General features: G+C 51.9%; 1 protein-coding gene across 2 annotated transcripts in view; it reads right to left on the bottom strand.

Moving 5' to 3' along the window:
• GMDS (GDP-mannose 4,6-dehydratase) overlaps positions 1-21,751 on the bottom strand; it is a 575,871-nt gene that overhangs the window by 58,997 nt on the left and 495,123 nt on the right. The window lies entirely within an intron of this gene.

The raw sequence follows: 21,751 nt of genomic DNA, 5'->3' as shown, positions 1-21,751 counted from the left end.
GCAGTAGCTGGGAGCCTCTGCCTGCAAGGTCCGTGTGTGGGGAACCTGTGCTCCTCTCCTGGTTCACACTGCGTACCTGGCACCCAGTGACCCAAGGCTGCTGCGAAGCCCACACTGTGCAGGCCAGCTGAACCCGACCCAGGTAAGAACCACGCAGCTTTTTTTGTTCTTGTTTCAAGTTAAAGCTCTGACAAACAACAACCAGAACAACACACACAAAAACACCCACAAAACCAACAAACTAACAAAACCAGTGCTGGAGGAAGTGAGAGGACATGATTTAACCCTCGTGCATCACGCAGGTGGTGAAGCTACGGGAGCACCACCTCGGCCCCCGAGAAAGGAAAGCAAGCAGCCAAGGGAGCGAGGCAGAAGCAGGCACAAGCGGACGAGCCTGCTCCAGGATGCCGCCTCCTGTTCTAGAGTTCCTGATGTCTGAAGCAAAGCAGGAAATAACCAGGGTGGAAAGCAACGAGGCGCTTGAACCTGCAGGGCTGACGGCTCCTGCCTGGGCCCTGCTGCACCCCGCGACCTGCGTCCTCGCCGGGACACTGCCCGGAGACCAGTGTGTGCCCCTGCCCGGCCCGGGGCCCTCCCGGGGCTGCTCTGGAGCCGGCTATACGCGCTGCTGACCCTCGGGGACCAGCGAAGAGTGACGTTCCCCCCGATGATTTTCTCCTGTTCCTGGCTCACGATGGCTACTAGAATCTGCCTTGTTCCTTCTTCACTTAAGCAAACGTTCCTCGGGTTGTTGCACTAGGTCTTTAAGGACAACAGAAGGTTCACGACTATTCACATAGGAGTTCAGGCCGCGTCAGGTGACCAACAGCTTGGTCCCGAGCGGAGCTTCTCGGGCTTTTCAAGACAGGCTGAGGTGGAGGCGCGGCAGGCATTGCCATCCTCACTTCACAGATAAGGAAAGGGAGGCTCCGAGGGTCAAAGGCGACTTGGTCCAGGTTATACGGGCGGCAGAAGCCGCAGGACCCACGGCCAGGCATCCTGACGCTGAGTCCGCGGCCCTCGACCGCAGCGCGGGCTTGTCGCCAGTAAAGTAAAAGAATGCGAGTGGTTGGAAGGACAGTGGTTACTAAGGAGACTTGGATTTCGTGTTCCTTAAGGTCATGTCAGGTAAAAGAACAAGTGTCTGACTGTGGCTCGGCCTCTTGCGAGACCTGTGACCCTGGGGAAAAGAGGGCCCCTCGAAGTACCCACTTCTGGGATACAGAAGTGAGGGCCGTTACCCGCCAGGGCCGCGGTGACAACGGACAAGCTGGCGCACAGAGGACGCCTGCTGCACGCCTGTCACGTGGGTAGGAGCGCCCGGCAGCACAGGGGCTACTCAGGACCAGAGGCTGCTCCGCGGGCTGAGCCCACGGGCCGCACGTCTGCACCTTGTGGGCTGCAGGTCAGCGCGGTGCCTCGGCGGCAGGGGCCACTCCAGTTCCAGCCGTTGTTACTGCCCCCTGGCCCGTGAGACCCGGGGGGGCACTCAGTCCTTCCAGTGGGGAGATGGCCCCGTAGAAGTGGCCTTCGCCGTGCGAGCGCCTTAGCTGAGCCGTTCTGGGAAGTGCTCTGGGAAGCTGCATGGGTGACTGAGACGGCCGGGCCCTCCCAGTTTCAGTCCAAGAACCCCCTCCGTCCTGGGCCAGCTGGGAGGGCTGCCACCTTATCAGTCAGAGAGACCCCATTAGTAATAACATTTAAAAAACCCTAAAACCTACTTGTTATATTTCTGAACAGAGACCAGTGCAAAAACCATGTGACCCCGTGTTCAAACCAGTCCCTGGCCCAACACCAGCGTCGCCTACCAACGTGGTAGATTCTGGGGCACCCGGCCGGGCCTAGTGGTTCACGGGCCTTGGGGATGAGGCCCAGGACTGCAACCTGCCTTCCGGGGGAGTCTGAGGGTTGTGCAAGTTCGAAGACAACCACTGGTTCACGCCGCAGGCCGGAGTCTGAGTAGATGCCAAGCAAATTGGAAACAAACAGAAGCTCCCGAGACAACATTTCTTTCCTCTGCACATTATCATGACGTCCGTTTGTGAGCATTCAAACGGGACAGAGAAGATACCAGGAAAGTGCCTCGCACTCCCTCGTTCCACAGTAGTCCAGGATCGCTTGGAGATTACCGCGTGCAAGTATCTCCAAAAAGTCGCACACCGACGAGAATGGCATCCTTGGGGCAAGTGCCCCATGTCACATCGTCTGTGGCCGCATGCGAAGGCCATTCATGCGTGTTCTAAAGGGAAAAGGGGAGACGAAGAGATGCTCCTCGCAGGCCCTGGCACTAGAATCCAGCCTCCTGTCCTCAGCGGGGGCTCCGGGGCTGGCTCCGGTAGCAACAGCCTCCCGGGGGATTGGAGCCCCGCCGCCCCAGCGTATCTTGGCTAACGGAGACTTCGTGGACGTGTGTACACGTCCGGACGCCGCAGTGCAGACGACATACATGTGGGATATTCCTGGAGATGAGGCCGGGGACCGGAGGGCCACCCCGACGAGGTCAGGACCCAGATCTTTCCAAAGCAAACTCGGTTTCCCCGCACTGCCCGTGGCCCCCGCGTGCTCACTGCACACGTGCATCGGGATCAAGAACGCCACCCTCCTCCCTGCAAGTGGGTTCGGCAGAGTCTTTCTTCTGTTTCCAGAAAGAGTTGAGTATTTTGCGGTCGCCTCTTTTATCTCTGGGGATTTTGCTTATTAGAAAAATACACGGAATCCCCCATCTCCTGACTGAGGCAGCGAGATGGTCAGGGGATGAGCAGACTCCTGTGTGCCGCTCGGGTCAGGTCCACAGAGTGGGGCGCCGTCTCCCCACTAGCACAGGGTGGGGGGCACGGGAAGGGCAGGTGCGGCCTCCGCGGGGCCTGCGCGACCTGGGGACACAGGCCTGGGGTAGTGGGGTGCGGCCTCGGAGGCGGCCTGGGCCTGGCTTCCTTTGTCTGTGGTAGGGGTGCACACTTCCTCAGGAAGGAGCAGATAAATTACTCCTTAGGGTTGTGAGGGCTTTTCTGTCACCTGGCCAAGTGGAAATTCCGAAAGCGGGACTCGTGGGCATACCCGCCAACAGCCTGCGATCCTGGCCAAGAAAACGCTCCGTCTCCACGTTCATGCCAAGCTAATGGGGAGCCCAGCGCTGGGACCCTTGCACCCCACGGACACCGGTGCTCCACGGGCTCTGCTGTCATTAGCTCTGTGCGTCGTTAAAGGTGCGGCCTTCCGGGCTCTCCCAGTAAGAAATGTGGCGGCGAGGCCACAGGAGCGAGAAGACGCCCCTCAGGCTGCAGAAGAGGCCCGAGGCTGGTCTGTATTTTGAGAACAGAAAGACCAAGGAAGAAAGTGGGAGCTGGGAAAAGGGGAGGAAGCCAGGGGCCAGGGGCCGGGGAGCTACTCCCAGGAGACGGGGCCTGTTGGGGCACTGCGACAGGGCTGCACCCCAGGAAGTGCGGGCGGGGGTGCAGAGGCTGTGCCGCAGCCAGGGAAGGGCTCGGAGCCTCCTAGGGCTGCCCCCCAAGCTCCCACAGACGAGGGGCTTCAGACAACACATCCTCTCCCAGCTCTGGGTATGGGCAGGGCTGGTTCCTTCTGGAAGTTCCTGGGGAGAACTGGTTTCCCTGCCTCTTCTGGCTCCTGGAGGCCCCCGGCATCCCTTGGACCGCGGCCCCGTCCTCTGCTTCTCTGAGCCCTGCTCCTGCCGTCCCACTCCCTCCTGGCCCTGACCCTCCTGCTTCCCTCTCATAGACACCTGGCGATTACAGTGGGCCCAGCTGGAGCACCAGGGTACCCGCCCCATCTCACGACCCCTAACCTGGTCACATCTTTGCGGGCTACGTCCACGTGGGGTGGTGCAGTCGCGGCGTCCAGGATTAGGACAGGACGCCTTTGGGAGGCATGGCTCTGTGACCCACGTGACGAGGGCAGAATGTGCACCAGTGCGGCCTCCCGTCCTCCCTGGTGCATCCTCCTCACGCACAGAACCAGGCTGGCCCGAGGCCACGCGGCCCGGGGGCGGGGGCGGGGAGGGCAGTTCACAGGGTCCTACACATCTGTAAACAACTTCCAATAGTCATTTCTGCCTCTTGGGCCCCTTGGTGCATTCTTTTCTACAAGGGAGGTCCCAAATGTATAAACTCCCACAAAAAAATGGATCTGCCTCCGTTTGTCTATTTTGTCCATCCAAAGACTCTCGGCAGGAAGCTGTTTAATTGGAAATACAGCTGACCCTCGACCCTCGAGCAACGCAGGGGTTAGGGCGCCAACGCCCCGTGCAGTGCAAAGGCCACATGGAACTCCTGACTTTGCTCAGACTTAACTGCTAATAGCCTCCTGTCGCCTGGGGGTCTTGCCAATGACACAGGTTGGTGAACGCGTATTTTGTACGATGCACGCATCGTAGACTGTGTCCTTACAATAAAGCCAGACAAAAGAACATGTTGTCCAGGAAGTCCTAAGGAAGAGAAAATACACCGACAACGCCATGCTATACTTATTAAAAAAGATCTGTGTGTAAGTGGACCCGTGCAGCTCAAACCCGTGTTGTCCAAGGGTCAACTGTACTGCGTTTAATAATGTGGCGGAAGTTTTAGGATGCGTGGAGGTGCAGGAAGAGAAATACTTCTCTAAGGAAAAATCCTCATGCTCCCACTCATTTATCTCAGTATAATTTTTTTATTATTATTTCTTAAGGAAACCTCACTTTTATTCTCAATGGCTCCTGGAAAGGTTTTAGTTTTATTTCTGAATTTAATTATTACGCTCCTTGGAGGAAGGAACATCAGCAATTCCTTCGTCTCATCTTCATATAGTTATAAAAGTCATCAGGAGAAAACTGAAAACTGGAAATTTGATGTTCAGACCAAATGGAGCTTCCTAGCGCTTCTTAAAGCAGGAGGGGAAGGGAGAGCCCCGAGCAAGTTGCATTAACTCAATTATTAGTTTCTCCCTGGGGACAGAGGGAGACAGAAAGCCTGTCCGTAGTCCTTTGGCTCCTAGTACTGTGAACGCAGTCAGAAGCTGCACAGGAAGGACCCTAACCACCTTTTAAATTCTTGCTGGTGGCTGAAAAGGAATGAATCAGAAACTGGGCACATGGATGTCGGGTGGAGGAGAAAGGCAGCGACCTCTAGGACAGCGGTGCCTGTCTCGGGTGCTTCGCGGGCGTGGGCCCCTCGGTCGGATGCACGTTCTACACGAGAGATGGAGCTGCCGGCACAGGACTCTCCGCCCAGGGGAGGGTCCTCGGGAGTCACCGGCTGTCGCCGCTCTTGGGCCACACAAGTGCCCTGGACGCAGGGGTCCACCCCAGCCCCGTTCTGGAAATCGGAGACTACGGCTGTGTTTTAAAGGCTAACTGGCAAACGGCGGCAGAAGCCAGGGAGGGGCCAGCTGTGACGTGTCCTATTCACAAATCAGAGTAGCAAATCCGGGGCCCGGGGGACTCTGGGGTGACACAGCCCAGGACTGACTGCGGCCCTTCAAAGGAGAGTGCTTCGGAGGGCGGTGGTGACGGTGGGGACGGTGGTGACGTCTGGTCCGGCCGGGAAGCCTTAGCTGGTCAGCGTGCAGGGCCCAGGGCGGCCGCTCCGCGCATGGACAGCCCTTTTCTGCCTTAACCCCGTTTCCCCTCCTTCTTTTCTCCCCCCTCCCCCCAGAGGACTGGGTCCTTCAGTCCAAAGGGATGAACTGTTTGCTCACTTTGGGTTATAATGAACTAAGTGACCTCAATCCTTCACAGAAATTGTATTTATTATTCAAAAACACGGGGAACCCTTTTTTCTTTTCTTTTTTTTTTTTTTTGGGGAACCCTTTTTTCATCGTGAATGTTTCAGGTATTTTCTTCCCACGGAAAATGAAATAAAAACGACAAAAGTCCTGTCTTTCCATCCCGACTTCTCTACAAAGTGTTCCTTCCCACTTGATTCAATACTCTCCGCTGATGGGTTTTCAGGTATGAAACCCACGCCCACTTTGACAGTTTTTCCTTCATCGACAGGGCAACTTCCTCCGTCAACTAAGGCAATTTTTGAACATAAAGACGAATCTGTAACGATTTACAGTATACGCGCCGCCGAAGCGAGCACATCTGTACGAGTTAAAGGATGTATGTTCACATTTATGAGCAATTAACCTTATTTTCTCTTATGCTCTTTGCGGTGACAAAATCAAAGGTAAAATAATTTATTCCATTACATTTTCTTACATTAGGACATCAAATCTAAGGTCACTGGGGTGGAAGTCTTATTACTTTTACATTATATGTGAATTTATAGAAGTACTTACACATAAGTTTCTTCCTTTGCGCACCTCTATAAATATTTCTTCCATTTCTATAAGCTTAAAGGAATCCCTTAAAATGAGTTAGTCTCACTTACCCATGATGGATACGACAAATGATCTCATTGAGCAAACCCTATTCTGATAGAGGGACAGTGTTTCCAGAATGGCTCCGAGCAGGTTCACAACGCAGGAGTCTGACTCCCATGGGGAGACGCGATGTCACCCAATGTCACCCCCCCACGAGACATGGCCCTGGGCTCAGGCCCAGGCCGACGCGCTGGTATCACCAACCAACAGCACAAGGCCGTCTACAAGGATGAGGTTCTGATTCTGGGGTACCGGGGGCTCTGCGGTGGGGCGTCTGCCTCGGGCCCAGGGCGTGACCCCAGGGTCCTGGGATCAAGTCCTACGTCAGTCCCTGCAGGGAGCCTGCTTCTCCCTCTGCCTGGGTCTCTGCTTCTGTGTGTTTCATGAATAAATATATAAAATCTTAAAAAAAACATAGTTCCGTGCTCCTCTACCAAAAGGGGAGCGGGCACTGCAGTGGGGAGGGGGAGGCTGAGCAAAGGCCAGAGGCCCCAGAGGGGCAGTGCAGGGTCCACCCGGCTGCTGCAGGCACCTGTGTGCCACCGGGGAGCTCTGGAGGCAGCCAGGGCATTGGAGGCTCTGGGCGACACGTGCTCGTGGAGAAGGCAGGCCCAGACGGTGGGCCCCCCATTGAAGACGGCTCGCTGGAGTGGGCAGCCCGACGGAGGCCAGGGAATCAGGGGGGACCCCAGATGGGAAGACACCACGGACAGATGCACGGCGAGGTCGAAAACGTGCCTCACGACGTTAGGAGAGAACGGCCTAGGTGCGCGGGCACAGCGCCCACCAGACGGCGGCACCAGCAACACTGCCCTAGAGCAGTGCTTCCCTTACCACGTCCACGTGGGACAAGAGAAACCAACGGACAGTGAAGGAAATCAAACAGCCCCGGCTGCACGCTCGGTGCACCAACAGTAGGGCTCTCTGGGACGAGAGCCAGTCTTCGATCATTTGAGAGGGCTCACACACACATTCCTTCTACCTAAAAAGCATCTTTACACCTGGATTATCAGAGGGCTCTGGTATTGAGACCTTTAATGATAAAACTCATGGTTAAAATGCTGGACAAAGCCCACGCTGAAGCTCCGTGACTTTTGATAGAGGTGCTCATTCTACAGGCAATTATTAAACGCCGCTAAAAGGCAAAGAGTTGGATATTTACACCCCAATCCACCAGTAGGTACTGGTCTCTCATTCTGTATCTGGCAGGACGCTGGGGGTACAAAGGCAACAGAACACCTTCCCTCCACTTACAGACTTAAGGTACTGTGGCGGAAAGAGACGCAGCAACCAGCAGTTAGGACACAGGTGTGCAATCCCTTCAGCGAGAGCTTTGGGGAGCGCCGTGGAGTCGAGATTGGCTTCCAGAAAGGCGATGTGGCAGACTGCACACAGCCCGGCAAACAGCTGCCCCGGCTGTCTGGGCCAGCCCCATTTACACCCGACCTGGTGTGGCATCCGGCCTGCACCCCTTCCTGCCTCTCAGGAGTGGATGGTGAATGGGTTACCCCAACCCTACGTTTCCGAATGCCCCCAGCAATGTCTGGGAAGCACCCCGTGATCAAATATGCTCATGTTTCATCAGCAAAGTTAAAATCTCTTTAGCGGAAAAGGTGTGCCATTATGAATATTCACACAAAATGACATAAAGAGGCTGTAAATAGTCTTGTGTCCCTTGGCGCCAGATTGTGCCGGGTTATTAGAAATGTGCTTTGTCCAGAATTTTCTGGATTTTGAAATTCTGGGTAAGAGGCTGTGGACTGCGGAGCGTGGCAGGCGGCACCTGAGGACTGTGATGTTACAGGAGAATGGAAGAGGGAACACCTTGCTCAGTCTTGGGAAGTTCCCAAGTTCCAGAAGGACTTCCAGAGAACCTGGGAGCCGAGGCAAGAGGAAGGCCGGCTGAGGAGAGTCTGGGCATCAGGTTTGGGGGAGGGAACGAATGTCCTGTCAGAGTCCCGGGAAGTGGCAAGGCATCCCCAGCCACCCCAGGGCTGGAGCCAGACAGCAACAGGAGGGGGGGCAATGAGGCAGGGAGGCCACTGAGCAAAGGGGGGTGTCAAGAGCTGAGGCTGGGAGGAACGCGGTCAGATCTGCACTTTCTAAACAAGCGGATGACTCCGAGCAGGGGCCAGGGGAAGGGGTGCAAGTGGGAGGTAAGGCTGGCTGCAGTGGACGGGCTGATACCCCCCGGGGATCCTCAGGGACTAGAGGTAGGGGCCAGGGAGAAAAGGGCAAAGCCCAGGGAGACAACCAGGATAAAAAAACCTGGATTTGTCCTAAGCTGAGCCCTTGAAAAACACTTGTCTCTTTCCTCATGCTTTTCTTCATGTCACCTGATGAGAACAGCTCTGAGATCTGTAAGTAATGTCTTTTTCTCCCGTCCATCGTAAGGTCATATATGTTCACCAGCAAATACTTGGAAGATCCAGAACATCGGGGGAAAGGCCCCTTATAGGGTCATCATCAAAGCGCAAGCAATGGTGACATCTGTGCCAGGATGAGGCCTGAGCACAAGAGAGGTCTCGAGACGGTGGCGGGATGATCATTTCCTTCTAACCTTTTCTTATGTGAGTGCAGGCTTTCTTCCGTGGTCGTGATCGTACTGTTTGTGCATTTTCAATACTGCTTTTTCCACTCAACATTTTATCTCAGGTCTTTTCCTGAGTTGGCCCGTGGTCTAAATGAATGCAACTTTTAAAGGCTTTGGTGCATGAGGTCAATGTGAAGTATCCCGCACGATCCTCTTTTATGACTCAACATTATGCTGCCCAACAGGGCTCTAAGCCCTCAGGGAATTATCTTAAAGGCAAACTCTCATGACAATATTTCAGGGGAGGCGAGGCAGCATTTGGCGTCTCTTCCTAGGCCCTCGCTTCTAACTTTCCAAAATTCTCTTGCTGTCAGCTGAACCCGGCATGGAAACATTTATAACTGGTGGTTTGTGGATAACAGACTAGTATTTTAGCAGTTAAGCGAAGCTCAAGTTTCAGTACCTCTCAAATGTTGTTTACCCAAAATTTCAATATTATTATTGGTTGGGAATAGAAGGAATTAAAATTACATCTCCATTGTGCCCACCAGAACCACGTCTCTGCTAACCATACTTTTTTATGTGACTTTAAGAAAGCAAAACCAACTCAGAAGGTTTCGAGGTCAAAACATGGGCCAAAAAGATTATGATTTTTTAAATCTCTATCGTTCCATCCATCCACCTATCTGTTGCTGAAAAATACTCTGGGTCTCATTGAAGAGGGACAAAGGGCCTTAAGGGTAGACTAAACGGCCACTCAGTTGAGAGAAGCAAGGAGAGGACAACTTGCGTCCCAGGGCAGCCCTCAACCAGAGTGACCAAAGCTGTGGCCCGAGCAGCTCTGCTGGCCGCCACCCTTCCCCACCCGCCCTACTCTTCCTGAAGGACTCGTGTCATCAGCCGAGATCTGGAATTCAGAAAGCGCGCCTCCAAAGAGAAAACAAGGTTATATATGGTAACCAGGCATACCTAAAATATTTGTATTAGTATTTTCGATATGTTTTGGGAAAATAGGCTTTCGTTTGGCAGGGCTGGGGCTCTAGTATCATTTGAAACATGCTTTATGTGAGAAAAATGTTTTTGAGAACAAACTCTATTATTACCTAAAGAATTCATAAGACAGGTTACGCTGTTAGTCCTCACACAGGTAATTATATTTTCCTAAACATGTTCTGGAATAAGATAAGGCATAAACAAGTAAAATAAGAATAAGCAAATACATTGTCCGATTTTAATGGCACAGAGAGGAAACACCCAGGAGCACCAAGTGGGAAAGGGCCATCCACACCCTCCTAAGGCTTGAAGGGCCATAAAGAGTGAGCCATTTGTTCGCCGTTCACCGAGAGTGTGTGAAGGAAAACACGGCATCTTTGTACATCTCACAGGTAGGAGGGAAACGACCAGGAGGCCGGAACCCTGTAGATGCTGGGAACGTCCGTCTTTTGCATTCCTAGCAAGCTGTGAGGCATGTTCAGAAAAGCAGAAAGTCGGGAGAAGAGGGCAGGGCGCCCGAAGAGCGGGCTTACCGTCGGAGCCCCCCGGGCACGGTCGCCAGCACGGCGACGGGGAGGACAGACATGCCATGTGCGGTGCGTCCACATCCCCGCCGCCCAGGAGTAAGTAAGTAGCCGGGCAGCGAGGTACGACATGAGCGTTGCTGCGACAGGTCAGAGCCAAGGCGGTGTGGGGGGAAGGTCCCGTCGCATCAGCCAAATGGCTGTCATACGGGTTGGACATCGGTACAAGCAGGCTGGGCTTTCTCCCAACCGAAGCCCACCCTAGGTGCTTCGGTAGAAGGTTCCCTGCACATTGAAACCTGCCAGTGTCCTCTAGGACCCCAGGGACGCGAAGGGAAGCGCCCTGCGGCCAGGCGGGCTCTGGTCTTACGGACGCTCCCTTAGCCCCAGGGGAAGAGCACTTGTGACTTGAAAAAGCAAAAAGCCACTGGGCCACATCTCCTCACGCAGATCTCGCTGGTTTGGGGTCTCCTTTCACCGTAAACCACAAGCACTCCTCAAAAACACTCTACGCAGTAAGTAAAAGGCCGGCGGCCACACACTGCGAGGGCAAAGAGCTGCTGTTGGGGGGGGTGTCCGTGCGCCCCAGCTGGGCCACGGCCCCGCCGCCTCGAGGACGATTCTTCAGGACCACTGGGGGAGGGGGGGGCGGCCAAACGGATAATGCCCTCTGATGGCCTGTGAACGGCCACAGCGCCCCAACGCCGCAGGTACACAGGACAGGTTTATGTCCTCTGAACAGATCACCGGACCCTGCCTGCTGGGTTTATAGTTTCAGACCATTAAGTAGGTGCAAACACGCTCACGGCAACAAAGCACAGCTCTGCTGAGAAAAGGCTGGCGAAGAGCTTCACAGGGTCACGGCGCCAGCAGCCCCCCTGGTGCCACCGCTGACGGCACCCAGGCTGGAAGGGATCAAGCGCAGGTGTCCCTAAAGGACAAGGGGCAGAAGGCAAGGTTTTCAGGTGACTTGGAACACATGGCCCTGGAGGAAAGGGAGGGAGGCTTCCTGGGGAACCGTGGAAACCGGCTGGGTCGCTCCACGCGGCCTGACCTTAGGCAAGTCACTCAGCCTCCCAGTGCCCCAGTTTCCCCATCGGAAATGATGCTGGAGAAGATAACGCTCCCCAGCACCTGTAGGAAATAACAATGAGGCTCTGTGTGAGGCCGACCACGGAGAGGCGAGGCAGGAGGGACCTGTGGCAGCAAAGGCCCATAGCAAGGCAAGGCGGCTTGCTCCCTGCTTCCCACTGCCCCCCCTCCACTGCCCCAGGACCTGGGAGATGCACCTGAGGTTTTTAGCTGATTTTCTCAAGAGCCGACAGAAAGGAATGAGTGATGTGACTCCTCCCTGTTTCCTGAGGCAAGAACTTGACTCTCAGAGCTGTCCTTACGCAGCTCTGAGACCCTGCTTCTGTCAGAGAAGAAAGGGAGAAAGAGGAATTTATGCTCTAACTAGGATTTAAAGTTGGGACTGAGGGTTATATTTCAAAACCAGAACTTGAAGTTTTGGGGAAAGGAAATGTCTCTTTTCTCAATGAAAATGGTCTTATAGTTGTAAACCTCTGTGGCTCATCTGGGACAGAGCACCCAAGGACGAAGAGTTTGTGCACCAAGCAACAGCTTGTGGCTGAACTGCAGAATCATTTCTGGAAATAGTCAATAAAATCACATTATACATGAAACGATAACATAAAACCCCGACCCATATAAGCTCATTTACTGTAAATGATTTCAGATCTTAAAAAATTGTTTTTATGTTGCCTAAATCCCTGAAGTCTGAGCCCATGATGCAGCTGGAAGCTTCCCAAGAATCACTGCTTGTCAACAGCATTCCTGCAGAAGTCGGGCTGTTCACCTCCACCCCGCCTGTCAAGTTGACTTTGTTTCTAAATGCTCCGCTTTACATTCCCACCCTCATCATCCAGGGAACAACGGTTCGTATATACGTGCAGTTTCCGAGCAGCTTAGCCACAAGCAGACAGCGTCGTCGGCCTGACAAAGAAAATCGATGGAAAGCCAGGGAGACAGTGCTGGGACGGACCCCGCGGTCTGAACCCACAGGAGGACGCTGGCCACACGGGCTGGCCGGGGAGGGGGACGCGGCCGGCGCCACACGTGCCACCGCGAGGATCGGGGCCGCCGGCAAGCCCCCGCTGGGCACTGGTGCTGAAGAGTCGCCGTGGAGGGAGCCTCGCAGCCCCGGCCCAGTCCCCGACCTGAGTGCTTACGATCACCCCACACACTGGCTCCACTTACAAGTCCGTGACCTGTCCCCCAGTCCTCTCCGGACTCCAAGATCAAGAGAGAAAACTCCAAGAAATCAGAGGTTTGGGACTTCGCGGCAGATACGGAGAACAGGGATTAAATCAGACACATCAACCCAGGCTCCTTGGCTGAGGGGCCCTCCCCGATAAGGACCGCATCAGCGGACACCCAGGTGGCAGCTTGGGTTGCAAAGTGTCCCCGTGTCTCCCAAGCGTTACCTGAGCCCCAGGCCCTGGGTGCAGGCAGCGCATCCCCTTCACCGAGGAGGCAGGGAGCCTGAGACCGCGTGCCAAGCAGAAGACGCCTCCCGCCGCCGTCTGTCTTAACCCCAGCCATCCCACGCGAGCGTTTTTCCTTGTTCTCTCCTTCGGGTGAACACACTACTATCATCACCAACGGTTTCCAAAGACAACAATAACTGCAAAAAGCACATTCTAACGTAGTTCACAGTGAGAGCGGAGGCACAAGTGTCACCCACACGGATAGCATGTGCAGAAGAAATAACGACTTCTCCTCTCATGATTAAAAAAAAATACACGCTTTCAAGTCCGTGATGCAGACCACAAAGTAATAGGGAATCGGAAATGAGAACGTCAGCTTCCTGGAAAAATTATAAAGAGGAAGGAAGGAAGGAAGGAAGGAAGGAAGGAAGGAAGGAAGGAAGTTGAATTATTAAAAAAAAAAAAGAGTAACATCATGAAAATGTAGAAAAGGAGAGGAGAGCAATTCTAGTAATGGGTTGTTTAGTTTGGATTTCAGCATTGGTCGGTAGCAGAATGACGTAAACATTTAGGTGGAGGACGGTTGACGAAAGAATGATCTGAATCCAAAGGACTGACAGGTGTACCTCGACCTATGGGATCGCAGTTCAGATGCGTGAAGGTGTCTCTGTGGTAGGAAGCTAGAAGGCAACGGCCACACCGTATCCATGCTTATGCCAAAGCGACGACACGGTGAACACAGGACTACATAGAACCGAGTCACAAACGTGGGACTGATAAATAAGAAGACATACGCCCATAGTGGGTGCCGTAAATGGTCAAGCAACTGGATTGTGTTTTATATTTCGCCGGACGAACCCAAATGACGGGAGGTTAAGCGCCAGCCTTTTCATAAATACGCTAAAGAAAACCATGATTAAGACCATTCCCTTGCCCACCACTAACCTTGTGGGACAGAGATGTCCTGGTTTTACTAATGGACTCTAGCATTTTATCATTCTGTGTTCTGTCTGGATGCGTGGCTGGTTGCTCGGCGCCACGTGATGATGACTGGGTGCAGGTCCTTGCTGCTCCTGGGCACCCCCCACCCCCACGCTAGGATCAGATGCGTGGGCGCTGTTGGTTCAGTGTCCCCTCCCTTTGGCTACACGCCTCCCACTGCCCTCCCTCGCCAGCTGGAAGAGGACACAATGCATTGGTACCAACAGCTGGCCCACCTTTAGGGCCAGTGGGAGGCGCTGATTCATGAAGAAAGTATTCCATAGCACCCACAGAGACCCGGGCTTTAGCGCCACGGGCTTCCCCTCCCCCACCCGCACGCTACATTTACAGATACGCCAAACCGTGAAAGTGGCTTGTCTTCCATCTCAGTTTGGCAGCACACGAGACAACGCCCTCAAAAACACTGGCAACTGTCTTGATCCATATTCTCCCTCTTTTCTTTTTCCTATTTGTCAGATCTGCGGATCCATCAGGGAATTATTCCTTTACAACCTCAGCATAAGTTAAGAGTGTCAGCAGGAGAGCCGTACTCGCCAGCCCACCTGTCTTTAGTCGGGAAGCACAACACAATATTAAGAAAACTATCCTGTGTGTGTGTGTGTGTGTGTGTGTGTGTGTGTGCGAAGGAATATTACGGGGCCATCAGAAAATGAAATCTTGCCATCTGCAGTGATATAGATGGAGCTAGTGTCCTATGCTAAGCAAAATGATTCAGTCAGAAGAAGATAAATACCATATGATTTCACTCATAGGTGGAATTGAAGAAATAAAAACAGGTGAACTATGGGAAGGGGGGGAAAGAGAGAAGGAAACAAACCATAAGAGACCCTGAATAATAGAGAATGAACTGAGGGCTGATGGAGGGAGGTGGGCACAAGGGGCCACTTGTCATGATGGGCACTGGGTGCTCTTACTAGAATTTAAATAGAAGTTTGAAAGAAGAAATCATATTTTTTAGGGGGTTGGGCGGAGGGGCAAAGAGAGAGAAAGAAAGAGAATCCAAAGCAGGCTGCACGCCCAGCGCAGAGCCCGACATGTGGCTCGGTCTCACAACCCTAGGATCACGACCTGAGCTGAGATCAAGAGTCGGACACTTAACCGACTGAGCCACTCAGGTGCCCCGAAGACTATACTTTAAAAAGTAGGTCTGAAGCTTATTCAAGTGCATTTGACTGTATTTTTCACCAAAATGCCTGCACAAAGAGGACACTGCAAGCCTTACTGGGAAAATGCCTGCAAGTCCAATGCGTATTTCAGACATTTAAAAAAAGTTGTTCTAAGTGACTATTATCTCTCTTACGTAGTCATATATTTAAATTTTAGTCTGCACTTAAAAAAAAAATTAAACCAGAAGAAAACACTGAAGAGTCTAAGTGAGGAGAGGAGGTGGAGACACGCCCCGGGTTTGTGGCTGATGGCCCGGTGAGGGGACTGGTCACTGCGCTGTGCCCCCCCAGGTCCCGCTCCTCCCAGGAGGCCCACACGGGCCGCGGAAGGAAGAAGGGTCTGGGGAGAGACGGGGAGGAGAGGAGAGGAGAGGAGAGGAGAGGAGAGGAGAGGAGAGGAGAGCCGCATGGAGGGCACAGCCGGAGACACGGGGATGCGAACGGAAGACGACTCTCGTTTTAGGGTCGACGGTCGGACGAAAGCTGCAAGTGAACCCAACAGAGTTCGCAGTAGCATCACAAAAAGAAAGAGAAAGAGGAAAAGGTATCTTCATCCTTCTTTGTTAGCTGGAACTGAAGTAGCTTATATGGTGGCTTGAGCACCTGTGTCTGCAGCAGAGCCACCGCAGCCCCACGGCCACCGGGCCCTAGGTGCTGCCCCACGGCCCGAGAGGACACGCGCCCCTGGAGACGTGGCAGCTGCACCGCCGCGGCCGGTGGACGGAAACGGGCAGGGCGAGGTCGCCAGCTTACGGTGCAGGACGCCGGGCTCGGGAGTGAGCGGGGTTGGGGCGACGCTGTGCACGGACGCCGGAGCCAGGAGGACCTGGTCGAGTCCCACTGCGCTCCCTCTGCCAGGCCACAATGTCCGCAGGCGACCGGCTGTCCGAGCGTCCAAGGCAAACGCAAGTCAGGGACCGGCCGTGTCTCTTCGGCGCCCCGGCTCAGCGAGTCCTCGACACACTCCCGACGTTTCCACGAGTGACTTCCGGTGATCGATCGCTCAGGCGCTGTCTCTGCTGACCTCTTTTTCCAAAAATAATGGCAACAACTTGAATCTAAAATGTGGTCTGACACCGCTTCCACACAGAACTAATTTCATCCTCAACAAATTCCACATAAAACACAGAAATGTAGCTCCGTGCCCTGGAGGGATGTGTGGGGAAACCCCCGCGGACTGGGACCGATCTTGGGATGTTGCTAGGGACCCACGCGTACAGGGTCAGTCAGCTCCTCTTGGGTCCTGACGTCGCCTTAGAATCAGTAATAATCCGGCGGCGAACTGCTTAAGACTTAGTCTCAACCTCGTTTGACTTCATAGAACACGCGAGGCGCACTCTTCCAGAAGCTAAGGCAGCGTCAGACGGTGTGAACCCACCAGCAGGTGGTGGCCCCAGGAAGGACGGTGGCCGTGCGTGTAAGGGCGCCGCGTGACTGGTTTCAGGGCTGGCGCCAGGGGCTCCGGGTGGCGCAGTGGGCCGAACGCTGCCTCCGGCTCAGGTCACGATCCCGGGTCCTGGGGCTGAGCCCCGCGCGGCGGGAGCCTGCTTCTCCCTCTGCCCCTGCTCTCCCAGGCCCGCTCTCTCTCTCTCTCAAATAAATAAGTAAAATCTTGAAAAAAAAAAAAAAGCCTCATGATAGCAAGAAAAGAGAAGGTGAAGTACAGGAAGAAAAATGCGGGAAGGAGAAAGCCAGGCTGGAGGCCCGTGGGGGGCCGAGGCAAGTGGGGAGGAAGGCGGGTGGTGCCGAGCCCCGTGCCCCCTGTGGCTGCTGGACAGGGTCTCCCCGCGCGGCCAGCTCCGTGCCCGTCCCGCGGGCCCCACGTCCGTTCCGGGGACGCCCGGGCCACCCTGGGACCGAGGGCTCCCTCTCTCTCAGGCCACAGGTCTTTCCAAAACCCGAGTCTAGAGCTCGCTTTCTTTTCTCGTTCCTTTGCCTCGCGTCCCCTCAGATGTCAGGATGGTGCATCCTTGTTTACCGCCCAAGTGCATGTCAGTGGGTTTTCGGGCGTGTACATCATGGAACTTTAAACGGACAATTGGCTGGAGCCGCCGTGTCCTCCTCCTCCTCGCGGTGATTAAGTATCGTCCTCGGATAGGCTGGCCCGCAGCCCGGGAAGCGGTGGGCCTCCAGGGGGGACACAGCCCCGCCGACACCTGGATGGTAACTCCGTGAAACTCAATCTAGACTCCCGCTATCGACGACTGTAAGATGATAAATACGTGTAGTTTTAAGCCCGCGACGTTTGTGATAACTCGTTACAGCAGCAATAGGAAGCCAACACAGCTTCTAGTGACATCCAGCTGGTTCTGGGAGGCAGGGGGATTTCTGAGGGAGGAGTGAAGGTGTGCAGGCAGGTGCATGTGAACATGAGCGACGGCCTAGTGTCCTCACCTGTGGCTGCTCCCTGGCCTGTTCCGGATCTCAGGGCCTGGTACAGCTGCTAGGAATATACAATTCAGGCCGGGTCAGAGGACAGAGTCACTAACTCAACTCCCTTTCACCGTGATCCTCATTCCTGCCATTGAATCGAGAAGTACAGAGCTGGCAGGTAGCAAATAACCTTTTCTGCATGAAATTATAGATACAAAACAAAATAAGTAAATTAAAGAGAATCTCGGAAGTCGAAGAGCTCAGAGTGTCCTTTCAGATGTCTCTTGACAACTAAGGACTTCACGGCAGCGGAGGATAATCGTAATTAATGATGATGACAGCAATAAAACTCCTAATACGCAGCACAAATACCTGATACTTCTATAAGCTCTTTCATCTTTAAGGATCCTGAAATGCTTCACAACCCGACTTCCAGGACATTATCAATCTGAAATCAGGTCTCTGCTTACATCTGAAATTCAGTTGTGCCCGGATGGGGATGGAGTCATCACCTGCCAGCTCATGTAAACTCTTTGGTATTAGCCCTTTACGTCCTTAGGGAGCCTTGAGGGCCGGGATCCTTATCCAGGGTCGCAGACACTTTAGTCTGGCTCCGGGGCTCTGGGATACAAATGCCTGATTTGTGAACTCTTAACCCACTTTTTCAAAGTAATGTTTCTGGAGCTTATCTCCCAGAATTCCAACTTGCCTGGCTTTGTGACTAGCTCCCTGTTGAGGCTCTTCTCTCCTGCCACCTGCCATCCTCTCTTTTGGGGAGCTCATCTCGGTGGCTTAACTCTTACCTTTGCGGGGCTGACCCTACACCTGACCTCCTCCCTTTACGCCAGGCCTCCAGCTCCAACTCCTGCTTGAGATTGCCCCAGGGGTATCCCCAGGGTCACGGAACTCCCCAACACCTCTCCCTGCACACCGAGCCCTCTTGCCGCGCCTCTGATGTGGGTTCTGGCATCGTTCTTTCCCACCTGTCTTCACTGCTCAGCCCCTCCGCCAGGAGCCACCTTCGGTTCCTGTCTGCTGTCCACATGTCACTGCCCAACCCATACCTAATCCTGTGGTCACCATCGCTGCAATGTCCTGGCATCTGTTGCCGTTTTAATCGCCTCCGCTGCCCTGGTTCAGTTAGCTCCTTGTTATACCTGCCCTTGACTGTCCCAATAGCCTCCCAGCTGCTCCCCCTCATTTGTCTGAGAGTTACCATTGGACGAGAACCTTACCTCATCCATCTTCACATTTCTCACAGTGCTAAAGGACTCACCTCCACAGGAGAAATTCAATAAACATTCTTTTTGAATTGAGTTGCTAAGACCTCAGTCCCTACAAGGATATTTTGTTTTATATATACTGATGTATTTTGGAGCAACAAAGGTAAATCAGGGTTGTATTTTATTTTTTTTAAGAGTTGTATTTTAGCTGTATCCAGTGAGTGCCCTCTTTTTAAAGGATTCCAGTAATAAATCCTAAAGTTAGAGAATCATTTAGTACCTACAAACCTATCTAGTTCTAGAGATAGGATAAGTTTAGAGATTCTTACACTGGTTTTTCATGAAGCGGTGCACATCTGGCTTACCCAGGGAACTAGCAAATTCATCACAGTATTACAAAATGTACAAGCTGGATTTTGCTAGTAAGGACAGCGCCTGTACTGACCACAGTGGAATGGGGCTAGGTATTTACCATCAGGCCAAGCACATGAAGTATGACTGTCCAGGAGGCAGATGAGAGCCCCTGAGTTAGACCATCAGCAGTGGATGTCAACCTGGGGGTTTCTGACAAAAGCGGTCAAATGAGTTCTCAACTTTGCTAACAGGTGTGACCAGTGAGTGAAGAAGCGAGTCGGCCATGAGCCAAGGGCCTGAGGAGTGAGGCAACAGGAAGCCTCCAGGGTAAGATAAAGACAGGGGCCCGAAGTAGACATACAAAGACTGAATTTCGGTAGACCTGGAATATTTGGTGTCCATCAGTGAACAAAGTACTGGGGGAGGGGCGGGAATCAAACTTGGTGAGGAATAATTAACCTTACGGGGAGGATAAAGCAGAATAGGTTGGAGAAATGAAAAGCACAGATAGTGTTATCTATGAAATCTCCATAAATAAAGATTTCTGAATTATAGTTATTTTAGAAAATAAATGTGGCTTGACAGAACAGGAAAAATATTGTCAATTTGTTTAAAAAACAAACAGCAAATGGGGATTTCTAAAATTCCAGAATATGGATCTCAGTGGCTAGACGAAAACGAAGAGGGAACAGGTGACTGCATCAGTGATGGATGGGCCTCCCATCAGTAATCCTACACTTGGAGTGAGCTGCGTCAGAGCTAGCTGAGGTAGAAGCAGGACACAAGTACTGGTTGTTCTTCCTAAGGAAAGGAACTGCAGAAGCTAAGACAGATTTCTGAGGTTTTGGAATTTCTTTTGTAGATGTCAAGAGATCAAGAATGTAATTATAAATGGGGGTAGTCATTAGCTGGACAGCTTTTCTGGAAACAAAATACAGATTTTTATAGGAATTCCTTATTGGTGCAGAGAATACAGCCATCTATAAATGGATACAAGAGAGTTTTTAGGACAAACACAAAAAATATTTTTAAATAAGGGAAAGTATATAGTTAAGTATATTCACATAGATTTTATGAATCTTTAATTACATTGTTCTAATCAGGATCTAATCCTGAGAACTTTCAAGGAACAGTAGGATGTTGGGAGCATTATAGTAAGTACACAATTACTGTTTCATTAGATATGAAATGCTCTTGAGGGGATAGCAACCAAGGAAAGAACACAGGCTTCAAGAGGAATGCTATATGCCCCCGGGGGCTCCGCATGGGATCCTATGAAGTATGGAAAACATACAGTGGAATATTTGAGAATCAACTGAAGAGACTGAAACTTAAAGCTCCTCTGGTTAAGTCCAAGGAAGGAAAAGGGCAGGAAAGGCCAATGTGATTAAGGAAGGATATAAAGATTAGTATGAGGAGCCTAAGAGGGAGGCTTAAAATATATAAACAGTGATTTAGAGATATAAACTATTTATAAAATACAAGTAGTAAGAAGTTCAGAGGAAGCATTATAATGGGACATTAGTGCTAGCATCCCACTCCATTGTGATCGCCGTAACAGCAGAGAATGCGAGGATATGAAAATTGGAAGGGATCTTAGGGAACAGCCTCTCCTCTTACAGGTCCAGGAATGCAGAAAGAAAGGGACTCGCCCTTAATTTGCTTGCTCTGCATCTTCTTATCCTGGCTCCCACCAGTCAAAACAAGGAACAAAGAAGAGGAGGAGTGGAGGGGTAGGATTAGAGCTCTGGAGGTCAGAGGATCAGGACAGGGCAAGATCAACTGGCTCTAACAGCACTGGAGAAGATGAAGGGTTGGAGTTGGGAGGATCTAATTTCCTGCCCTGGGAGGGGAAGTGTGAGAAGGTGGTGAGAACAGCGATGGGAGAGAAAGGGGACAGTTTCAAGACCCCCAGTGCCCACAGATGGAAATGAGGGAAGCTCTAACTGGTATTTATACACATCCTCTGATGACAGATCAGATTCCTGAGGTCTGGAAAGTGTTACATAGCATTATTCTAAACAGGGCTATGAGATAGAGCAAGCAATTATGGGCCATTTAACTTAACATCACTTACAGAAAAATATTAGGAAAAGTTTGCAGAGGGGACAACTCGACAAGCATATGGTAATTTGATTAGAAACAGGCCACATGTTTTTACTGAAGGAAGGTGTTGTTTTAACTAGCTTGTTGGACTTCTTTGAAGTTATTGCTTTCTCAAATCTGGATTTTAACTCATGATTTCTCTAATATCTATAAAGGATGGGGATACACATAAAGTATAAACAAAAACCAATCACAATCGAGGACAGTGGAAATACAATGGTAAGCAAAATGAATGCTACGGCAAATGACGTAGCAAGGAAAAATTTTAATTCACATCATCTAGTAGTATTTAAGTCAAGATATTTTTCATGGAAGATATGTGATTCGAAGTTTGGTCTGTGAATGTGTCCCCTGTGCCCTTTCCTAAAAATGCTCTGCAGAAAAAAATGATTTTTATTAGTTTCACTTAAAAAAAAAAAAAAAAAAAAAGCTTAGCTTAGCTTTTTTTTTTTTTTTTTTCACCCCCTTAAGTGGATTGACCTTTTGGTGTGGTTAAAAATTTGGCACATTAGGATGAATTTCTCATTAATCTAACCTTTGTGAATTTTCCAAGTGAAAGATTTTCAAACAAAACAAAGACATCTTCATGGTTATTTTAAATTAAGCAATAAATCAATATAATTTTTCT

This window comes from Canis aureus, chromosome 37 (assembly GCF_053574225.1).
Source record: "Canis aureus isolate CA01 chromosome 37, VMU_Caureus_v.1.0, whole genome shotgun sequence".
Taxonomy (NCBI): Eukaryota; Metazoa; Chordata; class Mammalia; order Carnivora; family Canidae; genus Canis; species Canis aureus.
Note: the sequence above shows the minus strand (reverse complement) of the source record. Positions and strands in the feature narration are given on the sequence as shown.